Source organism: Hyperoodon ampullatus (genome assembly GCF_949752795.1).
Source record: "Hyperoodon ampullatus genome assembly, chromosome: 4".
In the NCBI taxonomy this organism is placed as follows: domain Eukaryota; kingdom Metazoa; phylum Chordata; class Mammalia; order Artiodactyla; family Ziphiidae; genus Hyperoodon; species Hyperoodon ampullatus.
The window spans coordinates 104,952,695-104,976,468 of NC_136917.1; the positions used below are offsets into that span (position 1 = coordinate 104,952,695).

The 23,774-nt window shown below is 38.8% G+C and overlaps 1 pseudogene across 1 annotated transcript; it reads left to right on the top strand.

Annotated features, from left to right (window-relative positions):
* The first annotated feature begins 550 nt into the window (after window positions 1-550).
* On the top strand, window positions 551-23,256 carry LOC307051279 (protein RER1-like; annotated as a pseudogene). Its single transcript has 3 exons — window positions 551-752; window positions 21,256-21,397; window positions 22,578-23,256. The product of its transcript is annotated as a protein RER1-like (transcript).
* The last annotated feature ends 518 nt before the right edge of the window (window positions 23,257-23,774 follow it).

Genomic DNA, 23,774 nt, shown 5'->3' on the forward strand with positions numbered 1-23,774 from the left:
CTGATATGAATATGTTGCAGAGATACAGAGATATGTCAGGTGCAATGCTCGCCCTCCAGCTGTGCCTGGGCATACCATTTGTATTATGGACTAAAATGCAGAGCTAGCAGTACCCTGATTCCTAGGCTCAAAGAGTCATAATAATCCCCTTCCTTCTGGGTTCCATTGCTTGAGCCAGATTACTTTTCATACTGTTTCTTCATATACTTTGCAACATGATCACATTGCATTTTTCTTCAAAACTCTGGCAGATTGTTTGGGCTAGAGATAGATGGAGACAAGAGGCACCATCTGGTGCAAGATCTTTATTCCTTGTTAACACTACAGGAGTTCTGGTATTTTACATGGTTCAGGCAGTAGCAAAGATTTTTTTTTTTTTTTAATGTATAGTTTGAGAAGGTGTAAGATGGTCAAAGGGCCCTGGCACTGATCACATCACTGATTTCCTTGGTGTAGAGTTGGGCTTTTTGTTTTTGTTGTTGGGTTTTTTGTTTTTTTTTTTTTCTTCGATTCAGACAACCAGTGGCATATGGTTTCATGATTCACAAAGATGGTCCTTGACTATAGATTTGACGATCTCAACATAACTTCCAGGCTTGCCAGAGCTGTGTTACAGCAGAGAGAGCAAATAGCTCATGATATTTCTCCTCTGATGAGTAAGCTCCAAAATCGCAGGTTTAAATTTGATCTGGGATTGAAAGAAAAGGAGCTATGTCCTCCCATGCCAGCATCCATGCTTTTCTTTGTCAGAGGTGAGTGTCTATTTTTGTACCATTGACCCATGGCTTCAGGGGCCAAAAACTCAAATAATGCCCAGGTGAATCCTGTTGATTCAGACTGAATACACATTTGCTCTTTTCTATACCTTTCTATTCTTTGGAATTCCAAGCGCTTCCTGAAATTTAGCTTTCGTTCTAAAAATCTGGTGACTGTTTAATAGAAAAAAATTTCACCTTCTATACACAATTAAAGTCAGTATTTTCTAACAGAATTAGCTAAGAGTTGGGAGCCAGGAGATTTGCCTGATGATGCTAAGCTAACTCACAGCTACCTTGTGAGGATAAGTGAAAAAATGAAGTGGAACGGTGTGTTGGAAATAAACTAAAACACCAAAACAACAAAAAAAAGTGGCTTGTACAAGTTAATCTTGACTGTATTTTAAGAATAAAGTTAAAGGAAGCGTTCACCTGTTGATCCCTGATTTCAGAAGGCTACTTGGAGTTACTGCTGTTGGAATGTGTTGTCAAAAATTTGAAGTATTTTTTCCAATGAACAGATTATTTCCACCTTAATCTCTGTGAGATGCTCTGCCATCACCCCGTACACCCATGGTCCTCATTCTCCTGTCTCCTCTCAGCTATTTCTGGTGCTTTTGTTAATCCCAAATTAAACCCTCACTTCTCTCTCATGCTTCCTCTGGATACTTTCTCACCTTTTTACACAGTTTTCAGGGCCCAGGAATTACGACTTTTTTCCTACTGAGCCCTTTGACCACTTGTCTGTCTCCACCTTCCACTACTCCCTCACTGAAAGCTTCCTTTTTTGATATCACGAAATGGTACAGATATCAGTGAATATGACTTGAAATAAAGAAGGAAAAGAAGAAATAACAGAACATATCTAAGAAAAAGGAGGGTGCTATGTTGAAGGAAGCAGATGTCAATACGACAGCAGATGGTGTAGATAAACTCGGTACTAGTATGGTCAACTTGTTGCATTTGCCACATGGTCGCAACTGCAAACCATTACATACAAAACTCAGAAGTATAAAAAGCTATGCAGGTGGTTATTCATTGATGCTCTGTAGTCAAGGGCTATGCCACAATCAATTCTTTCTATATTTGTCCAAGAGGCAGAGTACCTCACAACGTGTAGGTCATTTTGCTTAAAAGCTAATAACTTGTGAGGAGTCTTATTTTTATGTTAACAGTAAACAATCTCCTCCAAAGTTCAAAGGAGAGATATATGTATACTCCTCACACCCCTCGGACTCCATTTTGTAATAGGACACAGCTTCTTCTTAGACAGATGCCTCAAAAGAAAAAGTGAATGAATGTACATCACTTTGTCTTGATAAAGTAGAGAAAGCAATGTCCCTGTGGCAGCTTATTTCTTCTTCACTCTGTGTGCTGGAGGTGAAACAGGAGGTGGAGTCCAGGGAGTGACCAACATCACTGTGCTTTAAATTGTAATAACTTTCGAAATCCGGGCTTGGGAGATAAATCTGAAGCTAGGGACACATTTAGGCTCCAGGTTGCTGTCAATAAATAGATCATCCCCAAATCTCCAATGGTTCCCAACTGAATATAAAATAAAGGCCACACTTATCAAACTGACATTTAGAGCTCTCCACAATCTGATAGCAACCTATCTTTCCAACATTTAAGCTGCTATTTTCATTCACTAACCCTCAGTTCCCTGTAGAAAAATCTATTCGCTGTTACTTAAAAACATTGTATGGATTCCAGGGGCTGCAATTTCGTTTACACGTATCCCTTTTTGAGACGGCTGCCTCACTTCTCAGTTTATCTGAACAACATCCTCGCTTTACATCCAGCCTAAAGGCTCACGCTGTGTTCTCTTCCCAGTTGCTCTAGACCATGATGATTCCCTCTCTCTGCTGATCATCCAGAGAACTGATCTCTCACAATACTCATTAGGCTTTTATTGTGGGCTATCGTTGGTTACGAGTTAACATTTTTTTCCGCAAGCCCCGTCCTCTCCACCAAATTCTTCTGTACCAGGTGCTGTGATTAAGTCCCAGAGAGTAAGTTCCTTGGAGGCAATCACTCATTTCTATGTGCAGCCTTCATAGGGCTTAGAAAAGGCACTCAAGATTTGTCAATGGATCATTTTATTGAATTCCTGCATTTTAAATATAAGTGTATAATCGATGTTAAGTGTTTGACTCCAAATTTCTCCAACTGTAGAGACTTTTGCCACGTTGAGGCTGGCTTTATAAAAGCATATTGCTAGGCATTAATGTAAGCCTGAGATAACACCCTAAAATCAAAGATAGAAAAATACAGATTGAAAGCCTAAGAAGTAAAGTTGAGATAAAATAAAAAATTTCCCTTAAAAATCTGCAGTAACGTGCTCTGGTTTTTAAGATATCTTTTCAATATAACTAATAGTCTGACCATCAACACAGTACTACAAGAGAGTTTTTTTTTCAAAAACAAGAGGTCTGTAGGATTGACCCCATCGGGTATTGACAGCAAAAATAAAACATATAAACTAGATTGTGTTGAAAATACTGAGACAACCTTGGTCTGTATACTCTCAGCTAAGCTCTGAAAGAAGCACTCTTTTGAATAAGCTGGGACAATGGAGCATTCTAAAAAGAACTTAGGAAAGGAAATTAGGGAAGGTGACAGTGTCTAGAAAAATAAATGTAGTGACAAAGACAAATTTTACACCAGCTGCAGTGTGATTACATCTATATAGGACTACTGCACAAACTTTATGCCAAAGTAACCATTCCATTCAGCCAAACAATTGGAAATTCAGTCAGACAACGAAGTGGATTGACTTCACTCAGTTAATTGGCCAGTCAACTGAACTGATCGAATGTGCAGGCATTAAAAAACTTTGCTTGTAACTAAAGTGGCCTTAAAATTCAAAGAGCAAATAGCTGTAAAAAGCATCTTCTAAGCTTAAAGTAACTTACAAAATGTGGTGTCGCAGACCATCAGCTGTCTGCCGAAGACATGTGCTCCTCTCCATAGTGTAGAGTTGTTACTGGAAAGTGCCTATTCTGCCAGAAACTCCATTTCCCAGCCCCCTTGCATTTAGGTGAAACCATCTGACTAGTTCTCATCCAAAAAAAAAAAAGCCTAAGTGGTATGGGCTATTTGGGGGATGATTTCCTAAAATCTATTCATGCCTTCACCATGATTCCTCTTCCCCTATCTGCCCAGGCACTTCTTTGCATGCTTTCACCATTGCTACATATTGCTCCTTGTGGTTGGGAGAAATTTTGCCATAAGCTAAGAGTATTAGTCAGCTCAGGCTGCTATAACAAAAAAATACCATAGACTGGGTGGGTTAAACAAAGGCATTTATTTTTCACAGTTCTGGAGGTTAGGAAGTCTAAGATCAAGGTGCCCACAGATTTAACTCTTGGCGAAGGTCTTCTCCCTGGCTTGCAGAAGTCAACCATCTTGCTGTATCCTCACATGGTGGAGAGAGGAAGCTCTAATGTCTCTTCCTCCTGTTATAAGGACACTAATCCCAACACAGGGGCTCTACCCTCATGACTTCATCTCAACCAAATCACCTCCCAAAAACCCCTAATAATACCTCCTACTATCATCACATTGGGGGTTAGGACTTCAACATATGAATTTGCGGGGTTGGTGGGGGGACACAAACATTCAGTCCATAAGAGTAAGATTTCTACACCCAAATCTGATATTTATTCATTTCTATTTACCTATCCAAAGTTTGAAAAGAGGTTCAGAAAAGAGCCCAATTATTTGGGGAAAACTGGGACCACTGTCCATGCATTATAATTCAATATTTGATTATAATAAAAATAATGATGGTGATGATGATAATAAAAAGTGAACAGGTTTTTGTTTGTTTTTAAATAAGAGATTCTTTACAACAATTTGTTGAAATAAATATCACGTTCTAAAGGCTTTTCTTTTTAGTCTTTCAAGGGAAAAATAATTTCTTTCAATTAAAACTGAACTAGTCAAAGCTTAAGAAGTCTCTCTATAATTATGTTTAAGCCTGTTGCAATTTATTGCCCCCAAGGTATTCATTGGTAAGACCTCTAGGGCATTACTATAGCCATAGTGTTAAAGTTAACTTATTCAAACCACAGTCCATACAAGTAAGCCCCCTGCAGAGCCCCTACTATTACTCAGTGCAAGGAACTACATTGTCTTCCTAACCATCTAATTTAGAATGAACTTAGATGAGCTCTTATCTGCACTGTAGTCTTGTGGAGCCAGAAACATTACCCAGAAGCTGGACCAGGAAAAATAGAAAGTAGGGTCCTGTGAAGTGCAAAGGCATGAGACAAACCTTAAGTGTCCATAAGATCTTAGAAATGAAATACAGTTTACCTAACAGTCCTACAATTTCTTTCACTGTTAGCTAACTAGCATTTACAAAGTTAAATGAGAAGTAGCTTAAGCAAAAATCCCATTAAAAAAAAAATTTAAGAACTACTTTTCCTTGCTTTGAACTGATTTTCCTATTTCCCCCCAAGTTAGGCTGTTATTTGGGGTTTCCAAATATAATAGTGCTTCTGACCATTCTTAATTGCACCATAATGGGTGTTAAGCACAGGAGAGTGTGCAAACAGACTTGACTTTTCTAGTCTTTGACTGTTCCTTGCCTCTGGCCTCTGTCAGAGAGGCTTGCTAACTGCATCTCAGGGGAGCAATCACACGGCTTGACTCAGCCTGTGGCTCTGACTATTGGGACTTCCTAAAGTCACAACCACTTTGGCGTCCAGAACTGGGGCACGGCGTGTCTACTCTTCATAAAATCCAGAGATTGCAAGGGAAGTGTGAAACGCGAGAACTGATTAGGGATGCACCTTAAATGGTATCAAGAGACCCAGTTAGCAATGCAAAATATGAGATAATATAAACATAACATTCACTGCCAGTTGATCACTTATGTGAGCACCATGAAAAGCAAAATACAACAGAAAAAAAATTGGAGATGAGTAACAAATACAAGATTTCCTCCAAGATAATTTTGCATAAAAGTTCAGTTTCATGGGAAAAAATGCATAATAAAATGACGTGGAATGATATGCCAGAAACATTTGTTATGTCTATTTGTTTTTCTGGAACTTGCTTGGTATTAATCATTTGTAATGGGTATATCCAGTCTTTGTTATACATACACCCTTCCTTTCTTGCATTATTGATTGAGAGAATTGAAAGTTGGAAGATGCAATTATTTTGGCTGTATTTAACCTTCTGTGACTACAAAGAATGATTCCATTTTCACTAGTAAGAAGCCAAAGTAATTTTAATTCAGGAATTTCTCTTTTAATTATTAGTTTTTAAAGAACACAGCATTATACTTAGCAGAGGGTCCCTTTCTTCCTCAGTATTCTGGTGTAGCTACTCTCCTGTCAGCCTAGACTTTCAGAGAGAAGAGGAAAAATCTTCATAAAAGCCTTGGCCTAATTAACAAGAATGAACTAGATTTTATGATGAACAATTTATAGGCAGTTAATAGAGCTCATACACGGTAGCCAGGAGCTAGATAATTTATCATAAAAGGAATCTCAGTTACACTCCTAATCCTCATTCTCTTGATACTACAACCAACTGCATTCACAATTGCTACTTTTATAAGCTTTGATTTACTGACAAATGATGCTGCATTTTATAGAGTCATAATGAGACTTATAAATGCAGTGAATTCTTGTATCTCTGCCCATATGCTTCATATTCTTTGCCAAACAATTTACTCTTCTGCATTGTTATCTCTAGATAAAAATAATTTTTCAAAGATCTCCTAAGGATTCTTCACACTAGCACAAATGAGAATAAAAAAATAGCAAATTGTTTATTAACCATCCTAAGTATTTGTTGAAAAGAAACTGATTTATCCGTAAAAGAACAATGCAGCTATTGTAATGAGTTTTGAAAGAGTAATACTTTTCAAAACTACAAATAAGATAAAAAAGCTAATATCCAAATGTAATTTCTTAAAGAACAGAATTTAAAGTAGATGAGACCCAGGAAATCATATTGCCTCTTCCCACTTGGTGTCTTACTGCTGTTTCTGTTTTAAAGTTATAGCAAAATATAGCACACTGGGTGGACAGAACTGGGTGACTGTATATATACTGCCATCAGATCAGCTACATTTCATTTATCCATTGATCTACCAAGGGTTTCCTGAAGTCCTCAAATTAGATAACACTTCCTCCAGGAAGGCTCCCCTGACTACTGGTATCCCTTTTATATGCCTTCTTACCATCCTATTCTTCCTCTTACCACAAAAACAAATACTGCTGGATTGTAACAAACACTACTGCCTAATTAGCATTCCATCCCCTCATTGACCATGAGCTCCAGGACAGTGAGGACCACCATTTTCTCACTCTGGAGTTGAACACAATGCCTGGGACATATTGTATTTGTAACTGAATGATATTCTTGGTTTCCAGAGCCTGTTAATGTAAGCGAGAATAAATCATTCAAGTTGTATGAATCAGCAATAAATTTGGTCACTAAAATTGACAGTGAATAAGTGTGTATTTTAAAAAGTTGAAGAGTCAAAAGTCATGACTTTCTATACTCCTTTCTTATGACCAGCATTATAAATATTTTTAAACATTATGCTCTGTTTAGACGTTCCGCATTTTAAAAGGGACATGTTACAATAAAAAAAGGTGATAGCGAAAACAGTAAAAATAAGAAATGACTAGAATAGAAATCCAGGGGAGAAGGTCAGAGAAATAGGATTGTTTGACCTGAAACAGATGTGCTAAATATTACATTAATCAAGGTCTCTGGGAACACAAAGAAACTGCTGCCTGTTTCTTGAAGGGCCCGTTGCAAAGGTGTTTAGGCCCCCATAAATAACAGCTTCCTGACCTAAGAGGCTAGGAGATGTGAGATTATGTGTCTATGGGTCCACTCAACAGACCGTTTTTCAAATGATTAGGGATTTAGTTCTGCCTGCCAGACAACCAGTTTTTGTATAGCTGATCAAATTACAGGCACATGGTCAATCTTAGTTTATCAACTATTCCCAAATATCAAATATGTCTCTCTTTCAACCAGGGTTTCTCATCTCCTATTGAGAAGTTATAAAGATAGGTTCTATTATTTTTTACAGCAAGACATTTTTTCTAGTAGAAAAAAGGGGAAATGATCTTTTTTCCTCTCAGATTCACCCTATCACTACAGAGAAGCTGAGGCTCAAACAGATGTCTCAGAAGTCAAACCCATAGCTGCCAAATCACCCACAAAAAGATAGCATCCTCAGCACACTCAGAATGGCTAGTAGGAGAATGAAGCTGAAAATCTGTTAGTTCCTTGACACCTTTTCCAATGTAGTCCCTGTCACAGACGTGCAGGGACCCCAATGCAGGCCGTGCAGAGACCCCAATGTAGGCCATGCCCCTGGCAATGTCTGCTGAGTTTACCAGCCCAGCAGGGCCTTGACAGCCCATGATACCTAGGAGAGATGGAACCAACAATTCTTCTGCCCTGAGTCAAAATAAAGCCTAAAATCCTATCTTTTATGATTCCTAATGTCAACTAAAAATAATAGAGGTGGTTAGTTCAGACCTAAGATTCACCTTGGAGATTTTTTCTAATCGTACATATCCCCCAAAGTGTCTTTTTTCCAAATGGAATTGGTCACTGACATGTGGATGTGCTCCTAATAGCAAAATAAAAATATTCCCTGCCTGAAGCATTATAATAAAGTTGTCTTTTTCCATTTCGTTGTCTCAGAACATTTAATCAATTGACATGACATCTGGGGCAGGTCAAAAGGAGCCACCTCTATTAATTTATAATTGCAATAGTCAACTTATTGATGGCCTTCTCATTACTTTAGCTTATTTTTATCAGTTTTAGTTTTTAAAATGTTGTTAAACTGTAAACTTTCTTGGGAGTTGAGGATAAAAACCCATACCCTTTTTAATCCTGTGTTCCCATTTTTAAAAAAAATCCAGCCCCAAGGAAAATTCTGAAGTGGACACACTTGTCTGCAAAAAAGCTGGCTTTCCACTTAGGAAGGTTTCTTATTGCTTACCTAATTTTAAGAGCCCAAGATCTTCCTCCTACCAAAGTCTCATCTAAGTTTTACATTAAATGAAATTTTGAAAGTGTATTTAATTCTTCTAAGATAAAACCAGGTAGCCCCAAATTTATAGCCACCTTCTTTTTCCAGCTCAGGAAAAGACCTATTAAAAGTTATTTCCAAATGCATGAGAACATTAATCAATAATTTTCTTCTACCTGCAGTATTGTCTCTTCTCTAGTTATAAAATAAAAGCCATGTCTCCTTATTAAAGAAGGAGTGTGTGTGTGTGTGTGTGTGTGTGTGTGTGTGTGTGTGTGTATGTGTTTGCATGGGAGAAGTGGGAGAGGAAGCAGCAGAATGAAAGAAATACAAATACTTCCTGGGATGCTGAATGGCACAAAGTAAGCAGTTGCCTCATTCCGCCTACAAATAAAACCAAATCTGCCCTTTTGTTCTCCCCACTCCCTCCTCCATGACCCCCAGCCCCCAGCCCCTCCAACCCCTCACCAACCTGACTCCTGGGCAGGAGCCAGCTTCCCTGTCTTTATCTTCCTGAGTTTACAAGAGGATTCTGATGACCCTATCTCAATTCTGGCAGCAGAGAGCTAAGTACTTTACTGACAAGACAAGGCTTGTCCCAGGCAGACAATGGGAAGTAGATAACTGTTAAAAATGCTTAATTCCAAACATGGGAATGAATTAGCTGAATCGCTTTGGTAATGATTTTCCTCACTAACAAATACCAGGAGGAAAAGCATTCCTTAGCACAGTGGTGTGTACATGACAACTGGTTGGGTTCATTTACTTAACATGCTTTGCATAAATTGTGATAAACAGTCTACATTTTTCCTGATATTGTCTCCATCTTATTGTGAATTTCAAGTCTTAAACAATGGCTGTGTTTTAAATACTTGAGAACATACCAGACAGGTACCCTCCGCCCTATTACGAAAAATATTACAAATACTAGCTAACTTGGGGAATCTGCATCCCATATTTGTTCCCCACAAAGCTTATAAAATGTCTGTGCATATTTGCATTTGCATGCAAACTTTCTTGCTGAACGTAAGTATACTCACAAAGTCGCTGTCACTCTCTTATTTGTGCAGCCAGAAAGTCTGTTAGAACAAGGGCTAAACTGCATGCACAGTTCAGGGCATCTTTGAATGGCACACCCTCTCTACAGAATGTGGGCCACTCATCTAGACATCCTAGTATTTTGACATAAGCCCTGTCAGATAGAAGATTCCATGCTACCAGATACACCTCTTTTGAAAATGTCATCCAGGGTAGAAATTGATTTTCTGCCTCAAATGCAGCTGCTGCTCTGAGAAACCTCCTATCCTATTAAAAGTGTCCTTGTTCCACCTCTATCTAGACATAGGGCACATGATGAAATTGACATATTTGTAGGAATGCAAAATTCTCACTGATTCATTCATTCAACAACTGTATACAAATCACTGTTCTAGATGCTGGAGATGTGGCAGTGAACAAGATGGCGAAGGTCCCTGCTCCCATGGAACTACTTTCTATGATTTCAAATAGTGTATTATTATGAAAAAATAATATGAAACAGGGTAATTTGCTAGAGAAAGATTATTTTCGATTGAACAGTCAAAGAAAACCTCTCCCAAGGCTGTGATATTTGAGCAAATCATACACAATTACAGATATTAAATAACCTAGTAGAAAGGACACAGGATTTGGAGACGGAAGACTCAAGTTCTAATTTCTTAAAAGTCTTTAGGCAAGTTCCTGAAAGCCTTCTACCTTTTAGCACAGAATTGGTATCCCACTGGGGACATCTCTCATTCTCCCTAAAAGGGTTGAGCCTGGTTCAACTTGATGAGCTTTTCCATTATGATATTTATATTATGACTAAAACCCGCGACATCCATCTTTTTGAATATGAAGACTCTAAATCAATGGTTCTCAACCCTGAATGAACAATAAGTTGAAATCCTAACCCTGCTGGCATTGTTTTAAATGCTGAAGTAAATAATGTAATACAAATTAGTAGAAAGGATTCAGAGGCACAACATACAAGCAGCTAAGAAAAGGGGGCAGGGTGGGGTTTTCCAGGATTGGTGAGTCTAATGTCTCTGGATGCTCCACTGCCTTAGAGAAAACCACCTGATAGAAGCGAAAATTTTTGAAGCAATTCAACACTTTCATAGCAGATTTATCGCAGGTGATTTAGCATTAGATATCTGTATCAGGGCAGAAAAAAAATCCATGTTAACACCATCAAGCAACATTCGAATCAGAGGTGATGTATGTGTTTGTGGTGTTACCACATTTGTTACCACATTTTTTTTCAAATTATGCAACAGAAATCACACTTCCTTGAGGTTAAATACTGCCCTACTCTCTTCAAAAGATTTTAAATTTCACACCTCCACCCACATATTAAATTAGTACTCCAAACCAGATGGAGGTTAGCATTTTAGGTTATAATGACTATCTGGAGAAAGTCTTTCCTTGCATTGCCCGTACCTATCACTTTTACCTTTAGGCTTATTCGTGCTTTGCTTGATTTCTGATGTTAAAGTGCATTTAAATGGTTCTAAGTCTTACTCTGACTATACAATTTGCCATATCATGGCCATGTGAAGTGGCTCAAAAATAGTTTTGTGATAGGTCATTAGGAAGAACCAAGAGAGAATTCAGAGATGAATGGGAAGCATTTTAATAAACAAACACATTCAAAAGCCAGCACCTTTTCTCATGGTGCTTTCTATCACCATGAGATAGATTCTTCTTTCTATTCACATTTTACCCAATTTTCAGGGCTGAACTCTACCTTCATCTCCTTTCTCCCTCTACCAGCCTTCTAGAATGCATAGTTTTTGATGTATATGCACCATTGACTTGTCGTCCCTCTGTTTTTGTATTTGATTGATTTAACTGAAGTATAAGTCCCTTCAAGATAAAAAAAAAAACATACCTTACATTGTTGTCTCTTAATAGCTTCTAAGTAGTTAGACTAGAATCAGGCAACAAATGGAACTACTTTTGGAGAAGACTTCTTGCCTAGGGCTAGAGCTTGACCTGAATCATGTATTCAGAAAGAAATAGCAGAATAGACCCACTAAGCATATTCCTGGTTAGAAACCAGTAGTTTTAGAGACAGGAGGAAAGATCTCAGAATCTGAAGGCAGAGCTAGATTTGGAAGTTAGTTCAATCACTCCTCTGTAAAATGGGCCCACAGAATTCCAATAGGAATAAAAGTAATATGTGTAAAGCAGCTATACAGTGACTAGCATACAGTAAGTGCTTGGTAAATAATAGCTGTTATTATGATGGCCCAGTATTGCTTGAATAAAAAGACTTCTAATATATTTTTGCCTGCAAATCCTGGATGAAATGAGACATAAAAAATTGTAGGCAAAATTAAAATTTGTGAGAAAGATTAACTGGGTCCCACTGAGCACTTGGATCCAAGTAAAATTTGGATCAGTGTAGGAAGAAGACTACTCTTTGACTTCTCTCTTATCCCAGAAATGCATCTTTTTTCCTTCCTTTAACATCTTATAAAGCGTTAAAGCTTCCATGTTCTAGAAATTACAACAATGTGGTACAAAGGAAAGAGCCCAGGATTTGAAACAAGCATATGTGGGTTCTGGTCTCATTGGAAGAAAGTAGGCAAATATCTTTACCTCTGCACCTTGTTTTGATCCAATGTAAAATGGGCATACCTACTCCCCAGTGCTCTTGAGAAAATCAAGATGGTTTATAAAACATCAATACCTTGGAGTTGATCAGCCAAACAATTCAGTAATCAAGTAAAAATAAATCAGTGGATATTGCATTGGTACTTATTGTTTACCATAAGCAAAGAACCATGAAAGACACAAAAGAAATCAGAGCCAGAGAACCCAGTCAAGAAGAACTAGTCACCAATGAGACTGCAATTCACTTAAATAGGGCACAAAACTAAATGAACATAGTGCCAACTGTGAAAACACAGAACATTCTGTACAGAGTGATGATACACAGAGCTTGATCATTAACCTCCCAGGGCTATCACTCAAAGGCCACCTCAACAGATCTCTAATCCACCTCTGAAAGCCTCATTTCTCAAGTCTTGCTTGGGAATTGCTTCAGCCAAGTTGAAACACAAGCTATCCCCAACCATGTGCTGAACTTTCCCTCTGTTTGCTCATGCTCTTTCTTTGCACATCTAATCACTCGGCTACCCAGAATTTTTTCCCCTTTTTAAATCTCTTCCATTCATTACCACACATCCTAATGGTCACTTTCTCCATGAAGCTTTCCTCAGTCTTCAAATTAACTACATATTCATTTTCCACTTTTGAAACCCCCATTTCATTTTGTTAGTGGCAGTCCGTACAGTCTACTTACACATTATCTTTTCCCTCTTGGATTATAAGAGAGAAAACTTAACCTCCTTCACCTTGTATCACCAACAACTTGTTCATAGTAGGTATTAACTAACTTTTTGAAAATTATATTTACTAATGGAACCTGATTGAGATGCTTATAAAACATGCAATCTTAATCTTGATTTGAACAAAACAACTCTGTGCTACCTCATTCATTTACTCCTTAAATAGGTATTGACACCTATGATATGTAAGTCTATGGGATACAGGCAGGGAAACAGCTGATTGCGGAAGCAGATGATAGGGCTTTCCTAGAAGTACAGGATCGGATGCCTAGGGGTGGGGAGGAGATACAAACTCATTCCTTAACGCTCTCCAGTGGACATTTAATGACTAAAAAAAAGAGTTTTCTCAATAGGTGATCCGTGCATCAGAAAGCTGGCTTTGACACCAACCCTCTCTCTCCAAAGAGGGTGGGAGCAGAATGATTCAAGTTCAGCGAGACAAGAGACACGGAGCAAAGGCAAGAAGAAGACCCTTCCCTCTCTGCATATTGAACTTTTAGTCCGTATCAGAGGAAAATATTGGGAAGATTGATAAATATTTCCATTACCCTAATAAAACTTCATGTTACATACAAGCTATTATTTTCACCATTATATCTTTTTCTCACTTTTAAAAAATCGATTCAGAACAATTGAATCTTAGAAATGGTAGTGTTGAAATATGGCAAACATCTTACTTGCAGCAGCAATAAACTTGACACTGAAGCCTAATGTTTTTTGTATATTCCTTCTCTATTTCTCTTTTTGGATTATAGATTATGAAAGAGGGATTTTATGCAGCAGTTGGTGACAAAATATATTTCTTACTAATGTGTAATATTTGCTACATTAATAATTTTATGGCTTTAATTATTGATGCAAACTTAATTGTGCCCCATGTCCCTTTTTCTTGCAGCTCAATAAAAACTATATATTTCTTTAATTAGGCTTCATTTGAAGACTAGAAGACAATGCAGGGGTGGTTTCTTGCTAATTCACCTATCTATAGCCAGGGAAAAAACGGAATTAGTGTCTTCAGTGTAGTTTAGCAAGAAAAAATATCTAACTGTTCTGAAAGTGTGACTTTCCTTTGCACAGTTAACCTCACCCAGAGGCCAGGAATATATAGGCAACTGAAAGTGAACACTGCAACAGGGGATGATATTCTCCCCTTCCTGGCTCTGGGGAGAAATTTCATTGATTTTAGTAGAGATGGAAAGGAAAAATTGGGGTCACCTACATGGTTATCATACTATCTTCCCTCTTTATATTCCTGACCTTACTCAAAATCTAATCTTAGTCTTTCCTGCTTGATTCCAACATTTTGTTGTGGTAGTCCACTTACAATCACCAGGAGTATTACAATCACTTTATTCTGTGTCCAAACGTTTCAAAACAACTACCAGAAAGCCTGGGTGGAAGGAAACTAACATTTGCTAAGCATCTGGTCTGGGTTATACAAGGTGCTTTCAATCAATTATTGCTTTAATCTCCAGGGGTCGCAATCGCAAATGCCAACAAGTTCAAAAATGAAGAGAGCAGATAGGGCTTGAGAAACAAGGAGCCCTCGGAGCTCCATCTTTCATTTTCCACTTTGATAGAGAAGTGAGTTCAGAAAAAAAAAATGTGACCACCTAGAGGGGTGGGATAGGGAGGGTGGGAGGGAGGGAGACGCAAGAGGGAAGAGATATGGGAACATATGTATATGTATAACTGATTCACTTTGTTATAAAGCAGAAACTAACACACCATTGTAAAGCAATTATACTCCAATAAAGATGTTAAAAAAAAAAAGGCAACAGACATGGAATGCAAGAACCCAAGGGGGACATAAGAAATTTTTAAAAATTAAGAAAAAAGAATAACATTTGTAACATTCTGTGAGAATAACAGTAGAGCAATGATTGCAGATGATACTCCATCTCAGTTTCAGGTGGACTTCAGGAGAGACAGGACTGGCCAACTGGAAGGCTCACGTCCCATCTCAGTGAGATTCTCAACTCTGGCCCACCACTGCCATGCTGAGAGCTCTTCTAAATTTTTAAGTGAAGCTTAAAAGCTTCATTCTTAACTATATTCGTTTTCTAGTGTTACATGAAAGATTACCACAAATTTAGTAGCCTAAAACAATACAAATTCATTACCTCGCTGTTCTCCTAACTCAGGAGGTTGAACTGGAGTTGGCTGGGTCCTGTGCTTAGGTGTCACCTGGCAAAACTCGAGGTGTTGGCAGGCGCTATAATCACATCTGTGACTCTAGAGTCCTCTTCTAAACTCACTGATGGTACAATTTGTTTTCTTGTGGTTGTATGACCAAAAACCCCATTTTCTTGCTGGCTGTTAGAGACTATTCTCAGCTTCTAGAGGCTACCCTCGCATCCTGGCCCTGTAGCCTCCTCCACAGACCCTCTCACCACATAGAAAGCTTACTTCTTCAAGCTTAGCAGGAGAATCTAATGCTTCAAATCTCTCTTACCTCTTTTAGAAGCTCACCTGAGTAGGTCAGGTTCATCCAGGATTATCTATCTCCCTCTTGATTAGGTCAAAGTGAAATGATTAGTGACCTTAACTACATCTGCATAATCCCTTCTGCCCTATAATGTAACATACTCATCAGAGTAACATACATCTTTTTCCCAAGTCTCCTTCCTACTCAAGTTGGAGGGGATTAACGCAAAACGGGGAGGGGGATCTTGGTGGCCATCTTGGAATTCTGCCTACCCTGCCCTTTTCTCAAGCTTCCAACAGAAATATAGCACTCTTAAAAAATGAGCTGCTGAAAAAAAAAAAAAAAAGAGCTGCTGAATAACCATGAATACTTTAACTTCATTTTCTACAACTGCTTTGACCTCTTGGCACTATCTTATCACATTATCTGATTGGTCCAATGCCCATCTATATTCAGTGCCTGTCTCTAGTTTTAAAATTTCAGTGTTGGAGCTTTTTCCTGCCATTTGATAAGCATAATAAATAGTTGTCACAAATGAAATTTGCACAAAAGCTGACTGTGATGTCAATAGCAGGTATAGTTTTTGTAACTGTAATGTAGGTTGATTCTTGAAATCCTAAATTTATCATTAGTACACTCTATTCAGAGAGAGTTACTCTCTTGATATACATAAAAAATTCAAACTTCAAAGCATTTTAGAAAATGACAGGCATCTAAAAGTCCCATTTTTATTCTAATGAAAATATCTTTTACCAAGAAGTTAAGATTTCTCACAAAACGTAAAGGGACTTAAAAAAATAAGGGTACTGAAAAGTGTTATTATTCTCAGCAAGACAACTCATAATCATGTTGATTTAGGAAAATCTTCAAGGATTTACTGAGGCAATTGTAAGGTAAACTCAGTTCTCACAATGAAAGGAAAATGCTTTGATAAGTTTTCTGGGGTTTCCTTTCAGCTTACGTGCTTCTTTGCCTATAAAAATATTTTATATCATTTTTAAGGGCAAGCTATAAGCAATATTTATGTTCAGAGAAGAAATCCATCTATAGGAATTCAGATTTAATTTTAAAAACAGGTAAACAATCCTATAAACAAAGTCAGTGATTTCCCCAGGTACTTTTTGAAAATAAATAAAAACAAATCATCGCTGGTTGTCTCATTTGTTGTTTGAACACTAAACAGCAAGACATTGGGATTTTTGAGAGCAGCTGTATTATTTTAGACTTTACAAATCTATATAATAATTCATGATTTAGAAAAGAACTGTTGGATTATCTAGCTAGTCTTTTTTAAGAGTAGCAGTTGAAACAATCAGCTCACTTCATGCATGGAAGAGAATTCCTCAAACTCTCCCCCTTAAACAAATATTCAGTCAGTTAAATGACAACGTTGTTTAAAAGAGAAGTATTTTATACTTCTCCAATTCTTATCGATGAATCTCCCATTCTCAATTTTAAAATTTGTTGTGTCAACTAAACGCCTGTAAGTGGATTGACATACTTTTTATAGTACATATATTAACTAGATCAATTCAACCAAATGCCAATATTTCACCCTATCTGATTTTCAGCACAGCATGTTGGTAAATACTTATAGAAAAATGTGTCTGTATATATTGTTTCCAGCTTGAGAAGATTAATATGGTTATACAAATGTAAGCCTAATTTGGAAGTCTGACGTGATAAGCAACATTTCCAGACACTTTTTGATGTGCCAAGGGTGATTTTTGAAAAATTTGTGATAAGTTTATTGTGGTCATTTGGTAAAAATAATAATTTCAAAAGACTAGAGAAAAGGTAGCATTATTAATAGGAAAAAAAGCTCATTTTAAAAGCACATTCTTATTGATTTTTATTATATTTAAAAATAAAAGCAAAGCCAGCTTTAGCTCCTGATCTACCTCTTCATTCCTACTGAGTAAACAGAGAAATTTCTACATGGTATAATTTGAGAAGCACTGAGCACCTTCAACTGGCCTTGCTTAATCCCGGTGACTAAGACTTCAAGACTTAACTTTAAAGGCATTGGCAACCACCATTTAAAGGCAGAAGTTATCTAGCAGGGGTAATGTGTAAAGTCATTATCACATAAGATCAGTTCTGAAAGATAAATTGTGGCCTTCTAATGAGTCCCTAGCAAAATAGGAGCCAGAGTAGTCAGATTTAAAGAAGTTAGGAAAAAGAAAAGTCATCTACGAAAACACCCCAGCCATAATAATAATCCAGTGAATATCTGTGGAGTTGAATCATCTTGAACAGAGAGCAACAGACTTCACCTCTGGGACCCTGTCAAAGGGTAACGCTTTGTAGCTGAATCTCAAGGGAAAGTTTGAGGCCCAGGGGAAAAGAAATGAACAGAGGCTGCAAAAAGAGGTAAGCAGAGTACCCATATCCATGTTTGGATACTTGAAACAAAGTAGAGGTGAGGAAACAGGAGATGTTGTATAAATACTACCCAGAGATATGCCTCTCCTTCCACAAGTATAAAATTCAATCTTGTTACATAGCTGATAATTCATTTTAGAAACCCATGAAGGTTAAACTGACACCTAGAATTCTTTACAGAAATTTTTTCACATATCTAGGTAGCTTGTAAGTGTAATTTTCATATCATTTAAATAAAACAGAATAACAAAGCTTCCCTTTTGTATCATGAATCCATGGGACAATTTAGCTATTGGCTTTAGCTAAAAAATAGAGCTATTGGTGAGCAACTTGAACAATCACCACCAAGTATAAGATTAAGCCAATTTTGCACTTTTCAGTGAATTCAAATCTGCAATATGGTCCTAATGGCAGAATGTATCTTTGGTTTCACTGTCTGGTCCTTTTACCCAAGATAACATAGATTGCAAAGTTTAATTTTATACTTATAACCATTAGCATTTATTTTTCTCCAACAGGGTATCAATAAGTTTCTGCCAGTGAATTGGCAAAATCATGACTCTTCTTAATTTATTTTTTGCCTCTCAATAATTTTGCAACACAGCTCTGTTTCTAGGAGCTCTGCTTTTACTTCTTGCGGGAGAAAAGAAATTTGTTTGCACAATGCACAAGATCTAGGGATCTGTAACATGAGAAACTGAGCAATTGTTTCAATATATCCACCAGTAGTTTTCAGAGGGTAGGATCATACAACTGTATTTAATCAGAAGAACTTATCACAGAAGCTTGGGATACAAATGTCAAGACATTGCGTATGATGAAGTGTTGCCTGTTAGTATCCAGGATATCCAGAGTTCAAAGGGAAAATCCACTAGAAAAGGCTTCCTAGAAAAGTCAGGGACTTCTGGATAATAGTTCAAATATGCCTACTCCTTACTTGAATGACTGATCATATTTCCTTGATTCAAGATACCCATTTTTCACAACTATGGTTTTCAAAATCAGGAAGCAACTTTTAATCAAGGTACACTTTTAATATTGTGATTTTTTTCCTTTTTTGGAAACTTATTATTTAATCAATGGTGAATCTAATGATCAGTGGTTCTTTAAACTCAAGAAAATAGGTATTCCAACAAATAGGTACAAGATCAAGAATAAGAAGAGTAAAACCTTATGAGAGGACCAATATTTGCCCTGATATGTAAAACCGCAGTAAATGAAGAAAAACAGAAAAGGAAAAATTCTGTACTGTGGTAGGGATCTTTGCTATTAGACACTAGATCTATGTTTAAAAGCATGTGGAATGCTTCTCCAGCCTAAATTTAGTATCCTTGTGGGGGAGAGAATTTACTTGTTATTTATAAGTGCCCTGTGTGTGTGTGTGTGTGTGTGTGTGTGGTTTCCAAGTAATTCAAAGCACACTAGAGACCTTAACACCCTACCTACAAAATGACAATTATTGTTTTCATGAAAGATAAATGATTACATTTAAGAGTGGTGTTAGCAAAAGAAATTATTTTCATTGAAAAGTTGTAGTTTGACCTGTTTTGACACATTAAGGGGAGCCTTCCAATCTGAAATTTTTTCTTAACTCATGAGTCAATCAAGTAGTTCTGAGACTGTAATTGAGCATTTTGTCAATACAAGGAGACTTAAAGATTATCTAGAACACTTAACTCATTTCACAAACAAGAAAAATGAAGTCCAGAGTCATTTGCTTTGCCCAAGGTTGCCTAATTAATTAGTGCCAAAACCATGGGTAGAACCCAGTACTTCTTTTTGCCAGTGTAATGCTTTTTTTCAGTGGAGAAGAGTATCTCCTTCCATAAACATGATAGAATACTGTGGTTCTGGGAGGCTTTGCCAGAACCTACAAATTGAGCCCAGGTCTCAGAGAAGTTTTGAGAAAGCACAGCTCAGTTCTACCACAATATTGCAAGTGGTTCTCTGTACTTCTCTGGCCACTATGCAGAGATATAATGTCTATAGGATTTTTGTAGTGGACCTGGGAATGCTTGCATTCAAACAGTATTTTAAGTGGTCAAGGAAGTCTTTAATAAGTTAGAATCATGCATCATTTTGAGAATGGAAGAGCTCTGTGCAATACATTTCATTTTATTCCCTCAATTTATAGAGGAGGAAGATAACATCTGGGAAAGTAACATGGCCTATCACATGCTGATGGGTGCAGGGTCAGGACTGGAACACAAATTTCCTTGTTCACTGCTTTTTCATGACACCACACAGCTTTACCATGAATTATGCCCAGGAAATGGAAAGATGCAAAGGTGAAATAACCAAAGACAGCTTTCTATGAGAGATTTCTCAAGCAAATGATGAAATTGGTGATACTGGTCCTCAGGCCTGGCTAATTCTCTATCCTTGTCCCTCTCAGTGGTCAGTGTCCTCCCTCATGGGTTCTCCCCTCTCTTGCTATCAAAATATACTTTTTAGGAAAGGTTTCACAAGCTATCTTATATCTTCTTAGCAACTGTATTTGGTAGGCATTAGTATTAACATTGCCATTTTAAGATGTGAAAGTGAAAGGTGCCTGAGGATTGAGTTACTTCTCCGTGGCTCTACAGTTTTGTAAGTGGCAAGCAAGGATTCAAGCCCAGAAGTGTCAGGATTTTAGCACTTTTCTTTAAACATTGCTAATTCAGCACTGTATCTAGAACACAGTATGTGTACAATAAATGTGAGCTACATGAAAATAAAGGAGGAAGGAAGGAAAGAAGGAAGGAAGGAGGGAGGGAGGGAGGGAGGGAGGGAGGGAGAAGAGACCTATTAAGACTAAGTTGTGATGAACAGCATTTGAACTTGCTATCTTTCTGTTTGCATGTGAACGGGAAACAAAATCTTAAACTGAAGAAATAAATTGGAATTTCAGGCATCTCCCAGCAGGGTGAGAAATTTGGCAGAAGAAGATAAAGGTGCCCTAAAATTCCATGTTGGCCTTTTCAGAGCTTAGCAGTTACAAACTCATGATAAAATAGTTCTATGATTATTTCAGAGAGGACTTTTCATGATGCAGGAAAATTATCAACCCTGTTTCTGCCCAAATACCACAGGCAGAATATTCCATGAAGTCCAGAGGTGGTTCCTTCCCTCAGTTTCCAAACAGTTAGTTCAGAGAGCATCAAATGCCAGAGGTGGATAGTCACAAAAGTTGGTTTAAAATGTCCGGGTCAGTGGTTGCCCAGTAGAGATCAGGGCAGGCAAACCTAGAGCCAGAATGCAGGTCTTAGAGATTTCATTTGCAATATCTTTGGGTTCATTCCCTAGATTTGGCTAAGGCTTTTAGGTTCTACGAAGCGTTCGCAGGGAGGCCTAGCCATGGAGTCAAGCCCTCTTCCTGGAGACTTCATCAAGTTCCTCCCCGTTCGTCGTTCTGTCTATATGAGGTGGCAGAGGAGGGGAGGGAGAGGTAGGACCAGAATACAGAAGCTCACAGGGGAGGGAAAAGGAGGAGGACTGGCACATTCTTGTAAGTTAATTCAAGTGAGTCATTCAAGGATCCAAAGGTCTGAAGGTCTTCTGGATCATTCTAATGTCATTTTCTGCATCTTCTTAGATTACCTATGGTCCATCATCTAAGAGTCAAAGCCAGGTTCAAGGCTCTGCAGAATTTAACTACTGATCAAATGGTCTTGGACAAATCACTATATTTGTACCTCAACTTCTCACTTACACCGATGACGATTAATAGTTGTGTGACCCACCTCACTTGATGGATGCAAAGAAAAAAAAGCCTTTTATATTGTAAAATATTCTGTAGCTGTGATTGTTATCATTGCTTTATAATATGAATGTGCTACTGTACTGTTTGGCCTTTGTTACTTCCTTCCTTTTTTTTCCCTAAACTGTGATACTTGAAGGGCACACCTTACAAGTGACAAGTCAGAGTGGCTTATCCCAATGACATATCCCAATGCCTCCTTATGTGTAACATTAGTTGCAAAGACCACTGCCATATAAATAGAATCATACCTTCTACCTACTTCAAGTAGATGCCATCAAACAAAGGTAGAACATACCTACACATGAATGCATAAGTTTCAAAACCCCACAATAGGACATAACATATATTTTTTAATAAAATATTTTCTAGGAAAAAAAGTTTAAAACAGTAGAATACATAATGTCAGCAATTTCTACCTTAGAACTACTCAATATATAAGATAGATCAAGGATTAAGAAAAACAGGGGCTTCCTTGGTGGCGCAGTGGTTAAGAATCTGCCTGCCAATGTGGGGGACACGGGTTCGAGCCCTGGTCCGGGAAGATCCCACATGCCGCAGAGCAACTAAGCCCATGCGCCACAACTACTGGGCCTGCACTCTAAAGTCCACGAGCCACAACTACTGAGCCCGCGTGCCACTACTGAAGCCCGTGTGCCTAGAGCCCGTGCTCTGCAACAGGAGAGGCCACTGCAGTGAGAAGCCCATGCACCGCAACGGAGAGTAGCCCCCGCTCGCCACAACTACAGAAAGCCCGCGCCCAGCAACGAAGACCCAACACAGTCAAAAATAAATAAATAAAATAAATAAATTTATTTAAAAAAAAAAGAAAAACAGGACTTCCAGGTACTCGGCTGCCTCTTCCCAGACCGAGCGAAGCGCCCACGTGGCCGCCACCCGCGTCCTCCTTCCTACGGCCCTCGGGAGACCACGCTTGGCGGCAGTGGACCGCCAGCAGGTCTGAAGGTGACAGTGTGGGAGATTCCGTCCATGGGAAACCTTCCGTGGTGTACAGATTTTTCACAAGTCTCGGACAGGTCTATCAGGCCTGGCTGGACAAGTCTACTCCATACACGGTTGTGTGATGGGTGGTGACGCTGGGCCTGAGCTTCATCTATATGATCTGAGTTTACCTGCTGCCAGGTTGGTACATCGTGACCTATGCCTTGGGAATCCACCATCTAAATCTCCTTATAGCTTTCCTTTCTCCAAAAGTGGATCCTTCCTTAATGGAAGATTCAGACGATGGCCCCTCGTTACCAACCAAACAGAATGAGGAGTTCCAGTCCTCCATTCGAAGGCTCCCAGAGTCTAAATCCTGGCACGTGGTGACCAAGGGCATCCTGGTGGCCATGGACTGCACCTTCTTTGAGGCATTCAACGTCCTGGTGTTCTGGCCTATCCTGGTGATGTACTTCATCATGCTCTTCTGTATCACGATAAAGAGGCAAATAAAGCACATGATCAAGTACCAGTACATCCCGTTCATGCACGGCAAGAAGACATACAAGGGGAAGGAGGACATGGGCAAGACGTTCGCCAGCTAGATGCGGCCGCCCTCCGCGGGCCCTGGATGGCCACGAGTTGCTGTGACGGCGCCTTCTTTCCTCACATAAAGTAGTTGATTACAAGGGAGTTATTTTCTTTTTAAAAAGGAGCTTAAATTATTTGTAACTGAGATATCAGGCTCTTGAAGAAACTTACATTCAAACAGAATCGCGTTGATTTATTTTCCAGTGCCGGTCAGGCGTCCAGCCGCTGGCCTTGCAGGGCGCAGGCCGGGCGGACAGCCAGGTGGGCTGCGGGGCGGGGGAGGGGGGGAGAGGAGTCGGGGTCGGCAGGGCCAGGCCCGCGGAAGGAGCCAGGACGCCCAGCTGCCGCCTCCCAGGACGCTCGCCTGGCCCCGCCGGCCACACGGAGGATGCTCGCCCGTCAGTCCCGTGCGTGGAAGAGATTCTGCAGTTAACTCAGGGCTGTAATGCCAGTTTCCGAATTTCATCTCACTAGAGATGTGCTGAGTTGGCCTCTAGCATAATGACTCAAAATTTTGTTCTTAACTACCATG